This window comes from Oryx dammah, unplaced genomic scaffold (genome assembly GCF_014754425.2).
Source record: "Oryx dammah isolate SB20612 unplaced genomic scaffold, SCBI_Odam_1.1 HiC_scaffold_23, whole genome shotgun sequence".
Lineage (NCBI taxonomy): Eukaryota > Metazoa > Chordata > Mammalia > Artiodactyla > Bovidae > Oryx > Oryx dammah.
This window is the reverse complement of record NW_024070207.1, coordinates 75,435,495-75,457,226: the sequence shown is the minus strand read 5'-3', so window position 1 is coordinate 75,457,226 and position 21,732 is coordinate 75,435,495.

Below are 21,732 nucleotides of genomic sequence, written 5' to 3'. Positions count from 1 at the left end.
CTGAACATTATAGAAATTTTAAAATTATAATCTGAAAAAAACATACAAAACTGTGTAAACAAAAAGAAGCTTTAGAGTTGCAGGGCATTATAAAATCCGTAATGTGGTTTAAGACAAAAAAGTCACCTCTTGTATGTTTTAAAAAATTGCTAGTATCATCCTAAAAGTTCAGAATTGTGTTGTCAACAGCAAAAGGCCCTGGGTGTGGGGTAGCCACGCTGACTGGGGAAGGGGGGTGTCCTGCAGCCATCAGCTCGAGCCCACCACCCACGTGCAGGGACGGGGAAAAGATACCATGACCAGTTCCACCTGGGAGGGGCTCTAGCACTAATGCATTTACAATCCTCTTTCATCTACCCTGTTAGAGAGGAAAGTTGCTTTTAAAAGAGATTATCAACAGTATAAATTCTGGTAAAGCACTGAGAATTAGGTATGAGATTTTTGGTACAAAGCACTTTTTAAATTCAACCTCATTTTGCAAAATATCTACCTGGAATTTCTCATTTGAAAATAAAAACTTAGAACATACACATAACTGTGTAAATGGTTTCATGAGTGAACAAGTTAGATTCCATGTTTCCTTAAACACTGCACATACCTTCCTTTACTCCAGAACCAGGGATCTGCGTGAATGCTCAAAGTACCACACAATTGCACTCATCTCACATGCTAGTAAAGTAACGCTCAAAATTCTCCAAGCCAGGCTTCAGCAGTATGTGAACCGTGAACTTCCAGATGTTCAAGCCAGTTTTAGAAAAGGTAGAGGAACCAGAGATCAAATTGCCAACATCTGCTGGATAATGGAAAAGGCAAGAGAGTTCCAGAAAAAAAATCTATTTCTGCTTTACTGACTATGCCAAAGGCTTTGACTGTGTGGATCACAATAAACTGTGGAAAATTCTGAAAGAGATGTGAATAACAGATCACCTGACCTGCCTCTTGAGAAACCTATATGCAGGTCAGGAAGCAACAGTTAGAACTGGACATGGAACAACAGACTGGTTCCAAACAGGACAAGAAGTACGTCAAAGCTCTATATTGTCACCCTGCTTATTTAACTTCTATGCAGAGTACATCATGAGAAATGCTGGGCTGGAAGAAGCACAAGCTGGAATCAAGATTGCTGAAAGAAATATCAATAACTTCAGATATGCAGATGACACCACCCTTATGGCAGAAAGTGAAGAGGAAGTAAAAAGCCTCTTGAAAGTGAAAGAGGAGAGTGAAAAGTTGGCTTAAAGTTCAGTATTCAGAAAACATAGATCATGGCATCCAGTCCCATCATTTCATGGCAAATAGATGGGGAAACAGTGGAAACAGTGGCAGACTTTATTTTGGGGGGCTCCAAAATCACTGCAGATGGTGATTGCAGCCATGAAATTAAAAGACGCTTACTCCTTGGAAGGAAAGTTATGACCAACGTAGATAGCATGTTCAAAAGCAGAGACATTACTTTGCCGACTAAGGTCCGTCTAGTCAAGGCTATGGTTTTTCCAATGGTCATGTATGGATGTGAGAGTTGGACTGTGAAGAAAACTGAGCACCTAAGAATTGATGCTTTTGAACTGTGGAGTTGGAGAAGACTCTTGAGAGTCCCTTGGACTGCAAGGAGATCCAACCAGTCCATTCTAAAGGAGATCAGTCCTGGGTGTTCTTGGGAAGGAATGATGTTCAAGCTGAAACTCCAGTACTTTGGCCACCTCATGCGAAGAGTTTACTCATTGGAAAAGACTCTGATGCTGGGAGGGATTGGGGGCAGGAGGACAAGGGGATGACAGAGGATGAGATGGCTGGATGGCATCACCGACTCGATGGATGTGAATTTGAGTAAACTCCAGGAGTTGGTGATGGACAGCGAGGCCTGGCATGCTGCAAATCATGGGGTTGAAAACGGTCAGGCACGACTGAGTGATTGAACTGAATTGAACTGAATAATTAGCAACATTGAGCATTTTTTTATGTGTCTATTGGCCATTTGTTGTCTTCTTTAGAGATATGTCTATTGAGGACTTCTGTCCATTTTTTATTGGGTTGTATTTGTTGTTCTATTATTGAATTATATGAGCTCTTTGGATATTTTGAAAATAAAACCCTTATTGGTTGTATCATTTGCAAGTATCTTCTCCCAGTTCATATGTCTTCCAATGAACATTATAATGAAAATGTCAGAAATCTATAAAAAGAGATATTAAAAGCAGCCAGGGGTAAAAAAGAAAGTAACCTATAAAAGAATCCTCATTAGGCTATCAGCAGATTTCTAAAGACAAATTTCACGTCAGGAGAAAATTGTAGCTGTTCAGTTGCTCAGTTGTGTCCAACTCTTTCCGACTCCATGGACTGTAGCATGCCAGGCTTCCCTGTCCTTCACTATCTCCAGGAGCTTGCTCAAACTCATGTCCATTGAGTCAGTGATGCCACCCAACCATCTCATACTCTGTCCTCCCCTACTCCTCCTGCCCTCTATCTTTCCCTGCATCAGGGTATTTTCTAAGGAATTTAGAAATTTAGAGTATTTGGCTCTTCACATCTGGTGGCCAAAGTATTGGAGCTTCAGCTGCAGTATCAGTCCTCCCAATGAATATTCAGGACTGATTGCCTTTAGGATTGGCTGGTTTGATCTCCTTGCAGTCCAAGGGACTCTCAAGAGTCTTCTCCAACACCATAGTTCAAATGCATCGATTCTTTAGAGCTCAACCTTCTTTATGGTCCAAGGCAATGGCACCCCACTCCAGTACTCCTGCCTGGAAAATCCCATGGACGGAGGAGCCTGGTAGGCTGCAGTCCATGGGGTCGCTGAGGGTCAGACATGACTGAGCGACTTCACTTTCACTTTCCACTTTCATGCATTGGAGAAGGAAATGGCAACCCACTCCAGTGTTCTTTCCTGGAGAATCCCAGGGACAGGGGAACCTGGTGGGCTGCCGTCTAGGGGATCACACAGAGTCAGACACGCCTGAAGTGACTTAGCAGTAGTAGCAGCACATCCGTACATGACTAAGGGTAAAACCATAGCTTTGACTAGACATACCTTTGTTAGCAAAGTAATGTCTCTGTTTGTTAATATGCTGTCCAGGTTGATCATCGGAGAAGGTGATGGCACCCCACTCCAGTACTCTTGCCTGGAAAATCCTATGGATGGAGGAGCCTGGTAGGCTGCAGTCCATGGGGTCGCGAAGAGTTGGACACGACTAAGCGACTTTACTTTCACTTTTCACTTTAATGCACTGGAGAAGGAAATGGCAACCCAACCCACAACAGTGTTCTTTCCTGAAGAATCACAGAGACGGGGGAGCCTGATGGGCTGCCATCACACAGAGTCAGACACGGCTGAAGTGACCTAGCGGCAGCTAGGTTGATCATAGCTTTTCTTCCAAGGAGCAAGCGTCTTTTAATTTCGTGGCTGCAGTCACCATCTGCAGTGAATTTGGAGCCCAAGAAAACAAAGTTATGTTACTGTTTCTATTGTTTCCCCATCTATGCGCCATATGTGATGGGACAAGTTGCCATGAACTTCGTTTTCTGAATGTTGAGTTTAAGCCAGCTTTTTCACTCTCTTCTTTCACCTTCATCAACTTTAGTTCCACTTTGCTTTCTGCCATAAGGGTGGTGTCATCTGCATTTGTGAGATTATTGATATTTCTACCAGCGTCTTGATTCCAGTTTGTGCTTCATCCAGCATAGCATTTCCCATGATGTACTCTGCATATAAGTTAAATAAACAGGGTGACAATATATGGCCTTGTACTCCTTTCCCACTTTGAGCCAGTCCATGGCTCCATGTCTTGTTGTAACTGTTGTTTCTTCAGCTGCATACAGGTTTCTCAAGAGGCAGGTAAGGTGGTGTTCTGGTATTCTCACCTCTTTAAGAATGTTCCAAGGCTATTATGATCCACACAGCCTTTAGTGTGGCTTTAGTGCAGTAAATGAAGAAGAAGTACATGTTTTTCTGGAGTTTTCTTGCTTTTCTATGATCCAAAGGAAGCTGACAACTTGATCTCTGATTCCTCTCTATTTTCTAAATCCAGCTTGAGCGTCAGAAGTTCTTGGTTCATGTACTATTCAAGCCTAGCTTAGAGAATTTTGAGCATTAGTTTGCTAGCATGTGAAATGAGCACAATTGTGTGGTAGTTTAAACATATTTTGGCCTTGCTTTTCTTTGGGATTAGAATGAAAACTGACCATTTTCAGCCCTGTGTCCACTGCTGAGTTTTGTAAATTTGCTGGCATTTTGAGGGCAGCAATTTAACAGCATCACCTTTTGGAACTTCAAATAGCTCAGCAGGAATTCCATCACCCCCACTAGCTTTGTTCATAGTGATGCTTCCTAAGGCCCATTTAACTTCACATTCCAGGATGTCTGGCTCTAGGTGAGTGATCACATCATCATGGTTATCTGGGTCATTAAGATCTCTTTTTTTGTATGGTTCTTCTGTTTATTCTTGCCATCTTTTCTTAATACCTTCTTCTTCTGTTAGGTACATACCATTTTCGTCCTTTATTGAACTTACTTTTGCATGAAATCTTCCCTTGATATCTCTAATTTTCCTGAAGAGACTTCTAGTCTTTCCCATTCTATTGCTTTTCTCTATTTCTTTGCAGTTATCACTTAGGAAAGCTTTCTTATCTCTCTTTGTTATTCTTTGGAACTGTTCATTTAGATGGGTATATCTTTACTTTTCTCCTTTGCCTCTCACTTCTCTTATTTTCACAGCTATTTGTCTTGTTGCATTTCTTATTCTTGGGAATGGTTTAGATCCCTGCCTCCAGTACAATGTTATGAGCCTCCATCCATAGTTCTTCAGGCATTCTATCAGACCTAATTGCTTGAATATATTTGACACTTACACTGTAAAATCATAAGGGCTTTGATTTACATCATACCTGGTTGGCCTAGTTGTTTTCCCTACTTTTTTCAATTTAAGTCTGCATTTTGCAATAAGGAGTTCATAATCTGAGCTGACTGTATAGAGATTCTCCATTTTTTAGCTGCAAAGAATATAATCAATTTGATTTTGGTATTGACCATCTGGTGATGTCCATCTGTAGAGTCATCTCTTGTGTTTTTGGAGGAGGGTGCTGCTATGGCCAGTGCATTCTCGTCTCAAAACTTTGTTAGCCTTTTCCCTGTTTAATTTTGTACTCCAAATCCAAACTTACTTGTTACTCCAGGTATCTTTTGACTTCCTACTTTTGCATTCCAGTCCCCTATGATGAAAAAGACATCTTTTATCAGTATTAGTTCTAGAAGGTCTTGTAGGTGTTCATAGAACCACTCAACTTCATCCTTTCCAGCATTACTGATTGGGGTGTAGACTTGGATTACTGTGATATTGTATGATTTTTCTTGGAAACAAACTGAGATCTGTCATTTTTCAGATTGCACCAACATACTGCATTTTAGGCACTTTCGTTGACCATAGGGCTACTCCATTTTTTCTTAGGGTCTTGCCCACAGTAGTAGATATAATGGTCATCTGAATTAAATTAGCCCATTTCTGTCCATTTTAGTTCACTGATTCCTAAAACATTGATTTTCACTCTTGCCGTCTCCTGTTTGACCACTTCCAATTTACCATGATTCATGGACTTAACATTCCAGATTCCTACACAATATTCTTCTTTACAGCATCAGACTTTACTTTCACCAAAAGACAACATCCACAATGGGGTGTTGTTTCCACTTTGGCTCAGGGTCTTCATTCCGTCTGGAGCTGTTTCTCTGTTCTTCTCCAGTAGCATATTGGGATCTGTGGGGTTCATCTTTCAGTGTCATATGGTTTTGCTTTTTCATACTATTCATGGGGTTCTCAAGGCAAGAATACTGACGTGTCTTGCAATTCCCTTCTCCAGTGGATCACATTTTGTCAGAACTCTGCACCATGACCCATCCTTCTTGGGTGACCCTACACAGCCTGGCTCATAGTTTCATTGAGTTAGACAAGTTTGTGATCCATGTGATTAGTTGGTTTCGTTTTCTATGATTGTGGTCTTCATTCTGCCTGCCCTCTGATGGATGAGGATGAGGCTCATGGAGGCTTCCTGATGAGAGGGACTGGCTCTTGGGAAAATTGATTCTTGTTCTAGTGGGCAATGCTCACTAAGTCTTCAGTCCAATTTTATGCTGATGGGTGGGGCTGTGAGAGTGGAATGATATAACTTAAGTGTTGAGAGGCCTGAAAATTACCAACCAAGACTATTTTATCCAAAAATTTATCCTTCATATATGAAAGAGAAATAAAAGTTTTCCCAGACAAACAAAAGCTGAGAGAGCTCACCACCAAAATACTTACCTTGCAAACAATATTGAAAGTTCTTCAAGCTGAAGTGAAAACATGTTAATCAATGACATAAAAAGACTCTAATAAGTTTAAAAATAATCAGAATTAGAAAACAGTTACTGTATTAGGATGATGTGGATTATAGATTGTTGCTACTGCTGCTAAGTCACTTCAATCGTGTCCGACTCTGTGTGACACCATAGATGGCAGCCCACCAGGCTCCCCCATCCCTGGGATTCTCCAGGCAAGAACACTGGAGTGGGTTGCCATTTCCTTCTCCAAGATTATAGATTATGATGATGTTAATCACTTAACTATTTTATGAACCTGGAAAGAAAAGAGTAGTGGGAATAATCATAGCTACTAAAATTTTTAATAAATATGCAGGATAAAAAGTGGTAAGTTGTGATATCAAAAATATAAATCAGAAAAACATAAAAGGGGAGAAGTAAAGAAGGTAGATCATATATGGGCAATAAATGTATGCTGCTATCAACATGAAATGTGCTCTTATTTACAAGAATTTTTATTTAAGTCATATGAAAATCACAAAGTAAAAATCTAGAGTTGAGTCACAAAACATAAAATGGGAAGGCAGAACACACTGCAATGGAAAACCACCTATTTACCAGCAGAAACAGGGAAAAAGAAATGATGGAGATCTAAAATCAAAAGAAGGCAAAAAATAAGATGGCAATAGTAAGACTTTAGATATAAATAATTATTCTAAATGTAAATGGATTGAATTCACCAATCAAAAGTCATACTGTGGCAGAACAGATATCAAAAAAAAAAAAGAGAAAAATAAGACCTAACCATATGCTGCCAATAAGAATCTCATTTCAGCTCTAAAGATACTCATAGGCTTTACATAAAAGGAAAGAAGATATTCTAAACAAGTGGAAACCAAAAGGAAGGGGGGTTATCCACAGTTATATCAGACAGACTTTAAAGCAAATACAGCACTGAGACATAAAGGTTATTATATAATGATAATAGGGTCAATATATCAAGAAGATATAAAAACATAAATACATAATCACCCAACATCAAGGCTTTCCCTCGTGGCTGAGATGGTAAAGAATCAGCCTGCAATGCAGAAGAACTGGGTTCAATCTCTGGGTTGGAAAGATCTACTGAAGAAGGGAATGGGTAACCACTCCAGTATTTTTGCTTGGAAAATCCCATGGACACAAAGGAGCCTGGTGGGCTAAAGTCCATGGGATCACAAAGAGTCAGACATGACTTAGCAATGAAGCATGTACACAACATCAAAGCATATAAATATATTAAGCAAATACTAACAGATATTAAGGGAGAAATATAAAGTAATACACTAAAAGGGGACCTAAATATCCTTTCTTCTACAGATCATTCAGACAGGAAATCAATAGTGAAACGTTAGAACTGAATGATACTTTAGAACAACTAAACTTATCACAAATATATAGAACATTCCATTCAACAGTGGCAGAATACACATCCTTCTCAAGTGCACATAGAACATTTTCCAGGACAAGACAGATGATATAAAACAGAAAAACATCTTTTCTAAGAAAAGTGATAAAATACCAAGCTTGTTTTCTGAATATAATAGTACAAAACTGGAAATCAACAGAAGGAAAACTGGAAAATCTACAAATATATGAAAAGTAACCACAGTTCTGAGCCACTGATGGGTCAAAGGGGGGAAAAAAAGAAAGAAAGAAAAACTTATGTAAAAAGAAATGAAAGTAAGATCTGCCCTTCTAACAAGTTCCCAGGAAATGCAATGCTATTGGTCTTGGGACTGCATTTTGAGAAACAGTGATTCAATGCATGAAAATGTGAAAGCTCAGCAAGATGGCATCACTAGCCTGAGTCTCACAGCCAGTGAGTGATGAGACAGAAAAGGTAGTGAAGGTTGTTACAGAGACCTCCAGAATTATTAATCAAGGATACACTCAATGTTGAGAGATCAAGCCCTGAGCCTTTGGAGTAGGAACACTGACTCTAAGACCCTAGACTACCAGAGATCTAACCCTAGGGGGTATAAAATAGTGAGAACTCACACAAAGGAAACCATTTGAATACAAGACCCAGCATCACCCAATCGCCAGTAGCACCCTGTGCAGGATGCCTCATCCAAATAACAAACAAAACAAAAATATAAACCCAATAATCAACAGACAGGATTACCACCTAATTCAGGCTTGCCCATCAGAGGAAAAACAAAACAAAAACTCAGCATAAATCTCACCCTATATGAAGCTTAAATAAATCACTGCACCAAATTCAGAGGGACAGAAACCAAAAGGAAGAAAGAATTTAACCTTGAAGCCTGTGAAAAAGAGACCTCAAACACAGTAAGTTAAAAGAAAGAAAGAAAGAAAAGGCAGAGAAATACTGCACAAATGAAGGAACAAACAAGAAACACAGAAGTCAAATAAATGAAGAGAAAACAGGAAAACTACCTGAAAAAGAATTCAGAATAATGATAGTAAAGATGATCAAAGCCCTTAAAAACAGAATAGAGAAAATGCAAGAATCAAATGACAAAGATCTAGAAGAACTGAAGAATAAACATACAGAGACAAACAGTACAATTACTGAAATTAAAAATACTCTAGAAGGAATCAATAGCAGAATATCTGAAGCAGTAGAACGAATTATTGAGTTGAAAGATAAAATGGTGGAAATAACTTGTGAAGAGCAGAATAAAGGAAAAAGAATGAAAAGAACTGAGAAAAGTTTCAGAGACTTCCGTGACAATATCAAACACACCAATATTTGAATTATCAGGGTCCCAGAAGAGAAAAAGAAAAGGTGTGAGAAAATTTTTGAAGAGATTATAGTTGAAAATTTCCCCAACATGGAAAAAGAAATAGTCAAGTCTAAGAGGTGCAAACAGTCCCATATGGGATAAACCCAAGGAGAAACACACTAAGACTAATCAAACTAACAAAGATTAAACACAAGGAAAGAATATTAAAAGTAGCATGGGGAAAGCAACAAGTAACATACAAGGGAAACCCCATACATTTAACAGTTGATCTTTCAGCAGAAACTCTGCAGGCCAGAAGGGAAAGGCAGGATATATTTATAGTACTGAAAGGGGAAAATCTACAACCAAGATTACTCTACCTGGCAAGGATCTCTTTCAAATTATGGAGAAATCAAAAGATTTTCAGACAAGCAAAAGTTAAAAGAATTCAGTACCACCAAACAAACTTTACAACAAATGGTAAAGGGACTTATATAGTAAAGAAATACAAGAGAAGAAAATGATCTACAAAATCAAACCCCAAACAATCAAGAAAATGGCAATTGGAACATATATATCAACAATTACTTTAAATGAAAATGGATTAAATGCTCCAACCAAAATATACAGATTGGCTGAATGGATAAAAAAACAAGACACACACACCCCTGCAAGAAAAACCAAGACCCATATATATGCTGTCTATAGGAAACCCACTTCACATCTCAAGACACAGACAGTCTGAAAGTGAGAGGATGGAAAAATATATTCCATGCAAATGGAAGCAAAGTAAAGCTGGAATTGCAATCTTCATATCAGAAAAAATAGACCTTAAAATAAAGAAGATTACAAGAGATAAGGAAGGGCACTACATAATGATCAAGGGATCAATCCAAGAGGAAGACATAACAATTGTAAATATCTATGCCCCCAACATAGGAGCACCTCAATACATAAGGCAAACACTAACAGACATGAAAGAAGAAATTGACAGTAATGCAATAATAGTAGGAGGCTTTAACACTTTATTCCCACCAATGGACAGATCATCAAAACAGAAAATTAATAAGGAAACACAAGTCTTAAATGATACATTGGATGAGATGGATCTCATTGATATTTTCAGGACATTCCATCCAAATGCTGAGAATACACCTTCTTTTCAAGTGCACATGAAACATTCTCCAGGATAGACCACATCTTGGGTCAAATATCAAACCTCAGTAAATTTAAGACAATTTAAATTGTATCAAGCATCTTTTCTGACCTCTACACTATGAGACTAGATATTAATTACAAGAAAAAAACCAGTAAGAAACACATGGAGATTAAACAATAGGTTTCTAAATAACCAACAGGTTACTGAAGAAATAAAAATGGAAATAAAAAAAAATTCTAGAAACAAATGACAATGAAAACACAACAACTCAAAACCTGTGGGATGCAGCAAAAGCAGTTCTAAGAGGGAAGTTTATAGGAATACAATCCTACCTCAAGAGACAGGAAAAACATTGAATAGACAAATTAATTTTACACCTAAAATACCTGGGGAAAAAAGAACCAAAAAAATCCCAAAATTAGCAGAAGGAAAGAAAACACCATAGCAGAAATAAATTTAAAAGATTTGAAAGGAACAATCGTAAAGATTAATAAAATTAGAAGCTAGTTTTTTGAGGACATAAACAAAAATTGGCAAACCTTTAGCCAGACTCATCAAGAAAAAAGAGAGAAGAATCAAATCAACAAAACTAGAAATGAAAAAGGAGAGGTTACAACAGGCAGTGCAGAAATACAAAGGATTATGAGACTATTATGAACAACTATATGGCAATAAAATGGATAACCTGGAAGAAATGGACAGATTCTTAGAAAAGTTCAATCTTCCAAGACTGAACCAGGAAGAAATACAAATTATGAACAACACAATTACTAGCATTGAAATTGAGTCTGTGATCAAAAATCCAAAAAAAAAAAAAAAAAAAAAGCCCAGGATCAGATGGCATCACAGGAGAATTCTATTAAACATTTAGTGAACAGCTAATGCCTATCCTTCTAAAACTCTTGTAAAAATTTGTGGAGAAAGGAACACTTTCAAATTCGTTCTATGAGGCCACCATCACCCTGATACCAAAACCAAAGACAACATACAAAAAGAAAGCTACAGGCCAATATCACTGATGAACATAGCTGCAAAAATCCTCAACAAAATTTTAGCAAACAGAATTCAACAACACATTAAAAAGCTCATACACCATGATGAAGTTGAGTTTATTCCAGGGATGCAAGGATTCTTCAATATACACAAATCAATCAATGAGATACACCATATTAACAAACTGAAAGAGAAAAAACCATATGGTAATCTCAGTAGATGCAGAAAAAGCCTTTGACAAAATTCAGCACCCATTTATGATTAAAACTCTTCAAGAAATGGGCATAAAAGGAATCTACCTTAACATAGTAAAGTCCATATATGATCAGCCTACAGCAAACATTATTCTTAATGGTGAGAACCTGAAAGCATTCCCACTAAGACCAGGAACAAGACAATGGTGTCCACTTTCACCACTATTATTCAACAAACTTCCTGGAAGTTCTAGCTACACAATCCAAGAAGAAAAAGAAATAGTGGGAGGTGGGAAGGGGGTTCAGGATGGAGAACTCATGTATACCTGTGGCTAATTCATGTCAATGTACGGCAAAACCAATACAGTATTGTAAAGCAAAATAAAGTAAAAAAAAAAAAAAAACTATTACAAAATTTTTTTAAAAGGACTCCAGTTCAGAAAAGAAGTAGTAAAGCTCTCACTGTTTGCAAATGACATGATACTGTACATAGAAAACCCTAAAGATAGTATCAGAAAATTACTAGAGCTAATCAGTGAATTTATAAAAGTTACAGGATACAAAATCAATATACAGAATCAATTGCATTTCTAACAATGAAATATAAGAAAGAGAAATTAAGGAATCAATCCCATTCACTATTGCAACAAAAAGAATAAAATATCTAGGATTAAACTTACCTTAAAGACAAAAGAACTGTACACAGAAAATTATAAGACATTGATGAAAGAAATTAAAGACAACATAAACAGGTGGAGAAATATTCCATGTTCCTGGGTAAGAAGAATCTATATTGTGAAAATGATTATACTACCAAATGCAATCTACAGATTCAATGCCATCCCTATCAAATTATCAATGGTAATTTTCATAGAAATAGAACAAAAAAATTCACAATTTGTCAGGAAGCATTTAACAGGAGGCTTCCTGTGTGCTGTTTTGGATCTGTCATGAATCTTCTGTCCCTTATTAATTCCTGAAGTGGAGTAGCAAACTACTCCAGGGGGCTGAAGAATGCCTGCATTTCCTTCATCAGTTTTCCCATACGGTGATAAGTAACTATTTACGACCCTCTTCCTTTTTATGAACCATATGGTAAAAGTGATTATTTACAACCCTCTCTCTTTGGTATGGATCTCCTTATGTTTTCTTTGATAATTTGTAAGTCTGGACTTTTGATTTTTATCTCTGCTGAAAATAGCTACCTTGTCAGACAGTATAAATACCCACACAATGTTGAATAAAACACCTTTGCTCCATCAGAGCTTGGGTCCCCGTGTCTTTCTTTCCTTCTCTCTCTCTCTCTCTCTCTCTCTCTCTCTCTCTCTCTCTCTCTCTCTTTCAGGCTAACTCTCTGGAGCTCAGAAACCCGACATGCTCACTCTCCTGGCCAGGCTTCTAAGACCCTCTTGAGAAAGCATACTGTGTCTTTGTGAGCGATGCAAGCCCTGTATCAAGAACTTTATTGGTTTTCTGCATAAACCAAGGAATATCAGCCTCTTTCTCTCTCTCTTTTACTTTCTTATCATCGACTCCGGACCACCAGGTTCTGGTCCATTAAAGGACCTCAACAACAATTCACATGGAAACACAAAAGACCCAAATAGCCAAAGCAGAATTGAGGAAGAATAACAGAGCTGGAGGAAATAAATGTTCCTGACATTCGATTATCCTTCAAAATTATAGTCATCAAGACAGTATGTTAATGGCACAAAAACAGAAATATAGAGCAATGAAACAAGATATAAAGCTGAGAAATAGACCCATGCTCCTATGGATACCTTATTTTTGACAAAGGAGGCAAGAATATACAATGGTGCAAAGACAGCCTCTTCAACAAACGGCCCTGGGAAAACTGGACGGTTACATGTAAAAGAATGAAATTAGAACACTTCCTAACATCATAAACAAAGATCAACTCAAAATGGTTAAAATACCTAAATGTAAGACCAGAAACTATAAAACTCTTAGTGGAAAACATAGGGCAGAACACTCGATGACATAAATCAAAGCAAGATCCTCTATGATTCACCTCCTAGAGTAACAAAAATAAAAACAAAATTAAACAAGTGGGACCTGACTAAACTTAAAAACTTTTGCACAGCAAAAGAAACTATATGCAAGGTGAAAAGACAACCCTCAGAGTGGAAGAAAATAATGGCAACTGAAACAACTGAAAAAATATTAATTTCTAAGATATACAAGCCGCTCATCCAACTCAATAACAGAAAAACAAACAACACAATCAGAAAGTAGGAAAAAGACCTAAACAGACATTTCTCCAAAGAAAACATACAGATGGCTGATAAACACATGAAAAGATGCTCATTATTAGACAAATGCAAATCAAAACTACAATGAGATATTTCAGTTCAGTTCATTTCAGTTGCTCAGTCATGTCTGACTCTTTGCGACCATGGACTGCAGCACTCCAGGCCTCCTTGTCCATCATCAACTCCTGGAGTTTACTCAAACTCATGTCCATTGAGTTGGTGATGCCATCCAACCATCTCATCTCCTCCTCCTGCCCTTAATCTTGCCCAGCATCAGGGTCTTTTCAAATAAGTCAGCTCTTTGCATCAGGTGGCCAAAGTATCGGAGTTTCAGCTTCAGCATCAGTTCTTCCAATGGACAATCAGAACTGATTTCTTTAGGATGGACTGGTTGGATCTCCTTGCAGTCCAAGGGACTCTCAAAAGTCTTCTCCAACACCACAATTCAAAAGCATCAATTCTTTGGTGCTCAGCTTTCTTTATAGTCCAACTCTCACATGCATACATGACTGCTGTAAAAACAGTAGCCTTGACTAGATGGACCTTTGTTGGCAAAGGAATGTCTCTACTTTTTAATAAGTGGTCTAGGTTGGTCATAACTTTCCTTCCAAAGAGCAAGCATCTTTTTATTTCATGGCTGCAGTCACCATCTGCGGTGATTTTGGAGCCCCCCCAAATAAAGTCTGCCACTGTTTCCACTGTTTCCCCATCTATTTGCCATGAAATGATGGGACTGGATGCCATGATCTATGTTTTTTGAATATTGAACTTTAAGCCAACTTTTCACTCTCCTCTTTCACTTTCATCGCGAGGCTCTTTAGTTCTTCTTCAATTTCTGCCATAAGGGTGGTGTCATCTGCATATCTGAGATTATTATTTCTCCTGGATATCTTGATTCCAGCTTGTGCTTCATCCAGCCCAGCATTTCTCATGATGTACTCTGCATATAAGTTAAATAAGCAGGGTGACAATATACAGCCTTGACATACTCCTTTCCCTATTTGGAACCAGACTGTTGTTCCATGTCCAGTTCTAACTATTGCTTCTTGACCTGCATACAGACTTCTCAAGAGGCAAGTCAGGTGGTCTGGTATTCCCATCTCTTGAAGAATTTTCCACAGTTTATTGTAATCCACACAGTCAAAGGCTTTGGCATAGTCAATAAAGCAGAAGTAGATGTTTTTCTGGAACTCCCTTACTTTTTCGATGATCCAGCAGATATCACCTCACACCGGTCAAAATGGCCATCATCAAAAAGTCCACAAGCAATAAATGCTGGAGGGGGTGTGGAGAAAAGGGACTGCTCTTGCTGCATTGGTGGGAATGTAAATTTATACATCCACTATGGAAGACGGTAAGGAGATTCCTTAAAAAAAACTAGAAGTAAAAGCACCATATGACCCAGTAGTTATAATCCTAGGCATATACACTGAGCAAACCAAAATTGTATGTATCCCATGTATCCCATTATTCATTGCAGCACTGTTTACAATAGCTGGAAGCTGGAACATGGAAGCTGGAGAAGGCAATGGCACCCCACTCCAGTACTCTTGCCTGGAAAATCCCATGGATGGAGGAGCCTGGTAGGCTGCAGTCCATGGGTTTGCTAAGAGTCAGACATGACTGAGAGACTTCACTTTCATGCATTGAAGTAGGAAATGGCAACCCACTCCAGTGTTCTTGCTTGGAGAATCCCAGGGATGGAGGAACCTGGTGGGCTGCCATCTATGGGGTCACACAGAGTCAGACACGACTGAAATGACTTAGCAGCAGCAGCAGAACATGGAAGCAACCTAGAGGTCCATTGACAGATGAATGGATAGAGAAGTTGTGTACATATACACAATGGAATATTACTTACCCATAAAAAAGAATGCATTTGAGCCTGTTCTAATGAGGTGGATGAACCTAGAGCCTATTACACAGAGTGAAATAAGTCAGAAAGAGAAAGAGAAATATCATATACTAATACATATACACAAAATCTACAAAAATGGTGCTGAAGACTTTATTTGCAAGGCAGTAATAGAGAAACAGACATAGAGAATAGACTTATCAACATGGGGAGAGGGGAGGAGAGGGTGAGATGTATGGAAAGAGTAACATGAAAACTTACATCACCATATGTAAAATAGATAGCCAATGGGAATTTGCTGTATATCTCAGGAAACCCAAACAAGAGTTCTGTATCAATCTAGAGGGGTGGGATGAGAAGGGAGATGGGAGGGAGGTTCAAAAAGGAGGGGATATATATATATATATATATATATATATATACCTATGGCTGATTCATGTTGAGGTTTGACAGAAAACAACAAAATTCTGTAAAGCAATTATCCTTCAGTTAAAATATAAATAAATTTTTTAAATTAATGAAAGTGGAAACACAGCATATTTAATTCTATAGTATGATGAAAAAGCAGTTTCTAAGAGGAAATGTTATAGAAATAAATGCATATATTATGAAACTTTAAAGATCCATAATAACTTTGAATGTAAATAGGTTCAGCCACTATGGAAAACACCACAGAGGTTCCAAAAACACTAAAAATAGTGCTACATATGACCGATAATTCCCACTTATTGACATATATCCAAAAAAATTAAAAAACTAATTAAAAAAAAGAAAAACTAAACGCACTACAATATTCATAGCAACACTATTTACAATAGTCAAGACATGAAAACAACCCAAGAGCCCATCAACAGATGTTTGATTTAAGTGTCACAATATAATACTATTCAGCCATAAAAAGTACTGGAATACTGTCATTTGTAGCAACCTGAATGGACCTAAAACATATCATACTAGTGAAAGTCAGAAAGTGAAAGAAAAATATTATATATCACTTACATGTAGAACCTAAAAAAATTAAATGAATCTATTAACAAAACAAAAACTCACTCATAGACGTAGAAAAAAAAAATTATGGTTACCAAAAGGGAAAGGAAGCGGAGAAATAAATAGGAGTATGAGATTAACAGATACAAGCTACTATACATAAAATAGATAAGCAAAAAGGATTCACTGTATAACACAGGGAACTATATATAATATCTTATAATAATCTATATAAAAATAATCTGAAATATATATATACCTCCAGTAAGTCTCCTACATATGAACGAGTTCCATTCTGAGAGCAGGTTCATAAGTCCAATTTGTACATAAGTTCAACAAAGTTAGCCCAGGTACCCAACTAATACACTTGGATATATAGTACTGTACTATAATAAGTTTAAAATACTTTCCAAAAGGATAATTGATAAAGAAAACAAACAAACAAACACAAACATTTTTAATCTTATAGTACAGTTTCTTGAAAAGTATATTAGTACAGTACAAAACCGTCTGAGCCGCCAGGGAAGTCCTACTTAACAAAAGCTGGCATACAGGTCCTGGCATCAAATGAACAGGTAAGAAGAGTTACAAATGGGAGGAGGATCAGATGGGACATGTTAGAGTTGAAAGATCATCAGCAGTAAGAAACAGAGGGCAATCTGCAATCTCACTCATGCTTGATGTTGATGGAAAACACATTCACATCTTTGAAAGTCTGCAACTTTAAGGTTCATATGTAGGGGACTTGCTGTACATATATAGTTGAATCACTTTGTTGTACAACTAAAACAAACACAATAATATAAACCAATCATGCATCAGTAATAAATAAGTAAAAATAAATTCTATAACCTAACTTTAAAGGTCAAATAAATAAAATAAAGGTCAAGGAAATTTTTAAAAGTAATCCCATATTTAGCTGAGGAAAGGAAACTAAAAGAAAAGAGCTGAAAGAAATTTAATTGAGAACAAAAGGAAAAAAAAAACAGAATGGATCAACAAAACTAAGGGCTGGATTTTGAAAAAGATAATCAAAACTTTAGGTATACAGAAGCAAAAGAACTAAGAAGAGATGGCAGGAATACACAGAACTATCCAAAAAAGATCTTAATGACCGGGATAACCATGACGGTATCATCATTAACCTAGAGTCAGACATCCTGGAGTGTGAGGTCAAGTGGGCCCTAAGAAGTATTGCTACAAAGAAAGCTAGTGGAAGTGATGGAATTCCAGCTGAGCTATTTCAAATCCTAAAATATGATGCTGTGAAAGGGCTACACTCAAAATGCCAGCAAATTTGGAAAACTCAGCAGTGGCCACAGGACTAGAAAAGATCAATTTTCATACCAATCCTAAAGAAGGGCAATGTCAAAGAATGTTCAAACCCCCATACAATTGTGCTCATTTCCCATGCTGCCAAGGTAATGCTAAAAATCCTTCAAGCTAGGCTTGAACAGTATGTGAACCAAGAACTTTGAGATGTACAAGCTGGATTTCCAGTAGACAGAGGAACCAGATTTCAAATTGCCAACACCTGTTGGATCATAGAAAAAGCAAAAGAATTTCAGGAAAAAAAAAGTCTACTGCTATTTCATTGACTATACTAAAGCCTTTGATTATGTGGATCATAACAAACTGTGAAAATTCTTAAAGAGATAGGAACACCAGACCACCTTATCTCAGGTTTCTTGAGAAATCTGTATACATGTCAAGAAGCAAATGTCAGAACCAGACATGGAACAGTGGACTGGTTCAAAATTGGGAAAGAAGTACGTCAAAGTTGTTCATTGTCACCCTGCTTATTTAAATTATATGCAGAGCACATCAGGTGAAATGCCAGGCTGGATGAATCATTACCTTACACCCGTGGCAGACTCATGTTGATGTATGGCAAAACCAATACAGTATCGTAAAGTAAAATAAGGTAAAATTTAAAAAAAAAAGACTGTTAGTATAAATATCAACAACCTCAGATATACAGATGATACCACTCTAATGGCAGAAAGTGAAGAAGAGCTAAAGAGCCTCTTGATGAGGTTGAGAGAGGAGAGTGAAAAAGCTGGCTTAAAACTCAACATTCATAAAACTGTGATCATGACATCGGGACCCATCACTTCATGGCAAATGAAGAAAAAGAGGAAGCAGTTACAGATTTTACTTTTTAGGACTCCAACATCACTGCAGACAGTGAATACAACCATGAAATTAAAAGATGTTTGCTTCTTGGAAGGAAAGCTATGACAAATCTAGACAGCAAATTAAAAAGCAGAGATATCACTTTGCCAACAAAGGTCTGTTTTGTCAAAGCTGTAGTTTTACCAGTACTCATTTACAGATGTGAGAGTTGGACAGTAAAGAAGGCTGAGCACCGAAGAATTGATGCTTTAGAACTGTGGTGCTAGAGAAGACTCTTGAGAGTGTCTTGGACAGCAAGCAGATCAACCCAGTCACTCCTAAAGGGAAGCAACCCTGAATATTCACTGGAGGGACTGATACTGAAGTTGATGCTCCAATATTTTGGCCACCTGATGTGAAGAGCCACATTGGAAAGGACCCTGATGCTAGGAAAGTTTGAAGGCAGGAGGAGAAAGGGACAACAGAGGATGAGATGGTTGGATGGCAGCATCAACTCAATGGATGTGAATTTGAGAAAACTCTGGGAGATAGTGAAGGACAGGGAAGCTGGTGTGCTATAGCCTGTGGGTTTGCAAATAACCAGTCACATCTTAGACACTGAACAGCAACAACTAAGAAAAAAAGAGAGAAGATTGAAATAAGTAGATGAAAGAGAACACATTAACATAATGCTACAGAAATACATAGGATCATAAGAATTTACTGTGAACAATTATATGTCAACAAAACTAGTAACCTAGGAGAAATGAATGAAATCCTAGAAATACAAGACTAAATCTGAAATAGAAAATCTAAAGAGACAAATATAGTATATGGAGATTGAATCAGCAATCAAAATCTTCCCAATGCAAAACAAAAATCCAGGACCAGATTGCTTCACTGATATGCTATTATCAAAAATTTAAAGGAAAAATAATAAACACTTATCAAACTTTTCCACAACTTTGAATAAGAGAGATCACCCCAAACTCATTCCACCAGGTTAGCATTACCTGACACCAAAGCCAGATTTGACACTATGAGAAAACTACTGGCCACTACCCTGATGAATATAAATGCAAATATTATCAATAACATATAGCAAATTGAATTCAATAATTCATTTGAAAGCTTCCACCATGACCAAGAAGGACTTATTCATTAGATGCAGTATTTAACTTATGAAAATCAATAAATGTAATTAATGTATCACATTAATAGAATAAAAGAAAAAAATTACATGACGATTGCAATAGATACAGGAAAAAAAAACATTTGACAAAATATAGCATCCTCTCATGATAAGAAATAGAAAAGGACATACAGAACAAATTCACAGGTAGCATCATACTCCATGGTGAAAGTTTGAAAGTTTTTCCTCTAAGAACAGGGAAAAAAAAAGGATGCTAATTCTCACCCCTCATTCTATATAGTATTAGAAGTCTTAGCTAGAGCAATTAGGCAATAAAAGCATCCAAATCAAGAAAGAGGTAGTAAAATTGTTACTATTTGAAGATGACATGATTTTGGAAATTCACAAAGACTCAACTGAAAAAAGGTTGGAACTAATCAACAAATTCCAGTAAATCTGCAGGATATAAATCAAGGTACAAACTGTGGTTGCATGAATTTCTATGCCCTAACAACAAAATATCTGAAAATGTGATTTTAAAATTCTATCCTATATAACAATATTGCAATTTATAGCATTAAAAACGATAAAACAGCTAAGAAAAAAGTTATCCACAGAGATAAAATATCTGTAAAATGCAAATTACAGACTTTATTGAAAGCAATTGAAGACACAAACAAATAAAAAGACGTCCATGTTCATGGATTGGAAGAATTAATATTGTTAAAGTGGGCTTACTATAGAACCCATCTATCAATTCAATTCCCATCAAAATGCCCATGGAATTATTCACAGAAATAGAAAAAAAAATCCTAAAATTTGTATGGAACCTGAAACGACCATGAATAGCTAAAATAATTCTAAGGAAAAAGAAGCAAATTAGATATGTCACACTTCCTGGTTTTAAACTGTACTATGAAGTTATAATAATAAAGATTGTATGGAGTTTGCATAAATATAGACTAATGGATGGCTTCCCAGGTGGCTCAGGGGTAAAAATAAATAAATAAATAAATAAATAAATAACCCTCACTACTTACTAAAGCAGGAGATGTAAAAGACCCCAGTTTGATCACTGGGTAAGGAATATCCCCTAGACGAGGGCATGACAACCCACTCCAGGATTCTTGCCTGGAGAATCCAATGGACAGGGGAACCTAGCAGACTACAATACATACATAGGGTTGAAAAGAGGTGGACACTACTGAAGCAACTTAGCATGCACACATGCAGACTAATGGAACAAGTTAGAGATTCTAGAATTAAAGCCTTACATATATGTCAGCTAATATTCAAAATCAGGTTGGTTATATTCTTTGCACCTGAAGAAAGATGGAGAAGCTCTATACAGTCAGTTAAAAAAAAAAAGATTAAGAGCAGACTGTGGTTCAGATCATCAGCTCCTTATTGAAAGATTCAGCCTTAAATTGAAATAAATAAAACCACTAGGCCACTCAGGTATGACCTAAGTCAAATTTCTTACGATTATACAGTATGAAATGAAGTGAAAGTCACTCAGTCACGTCCAGCTTTTTGCAACCCCATGGACTATAAGGTCCATGGAATTCTCTCGGCCAGCATACTGCAGTGGGTAGCCTTTCTCTTCTCCAGGGGATCTTCCCAACCCAGGGAAAGAACCCAGGTCTCCTGCATTGCAGGGGGATTCTTTACCAGCTGAGCCACAAGGGAAGCCCAAGAATACTGGAGTGGATAGCCTATCCCTTCTCCAGCGGATCTTCTCAACCCAGGAATTGAGCCAGGGTCTCCTGTATTGCAGGTGGATTCTTTACCAACTTAGCTATCGGGGAAGCCCTGATTATACAGTGGAAGTCACAAATAGATTCAAGGGATTAGATCTGATAGTGTGCCTGAAGAACTATGGTCAGAGGTTCATAACAGTGTACAGGAGGAAATAACCAAAATCAACTCCAAGGGGAAAAAAAAAGCAAAAAGGCAAGATGGTTCTCTGATGAAGCCTTACAAATAGCTGAGAAAAGAAAAGA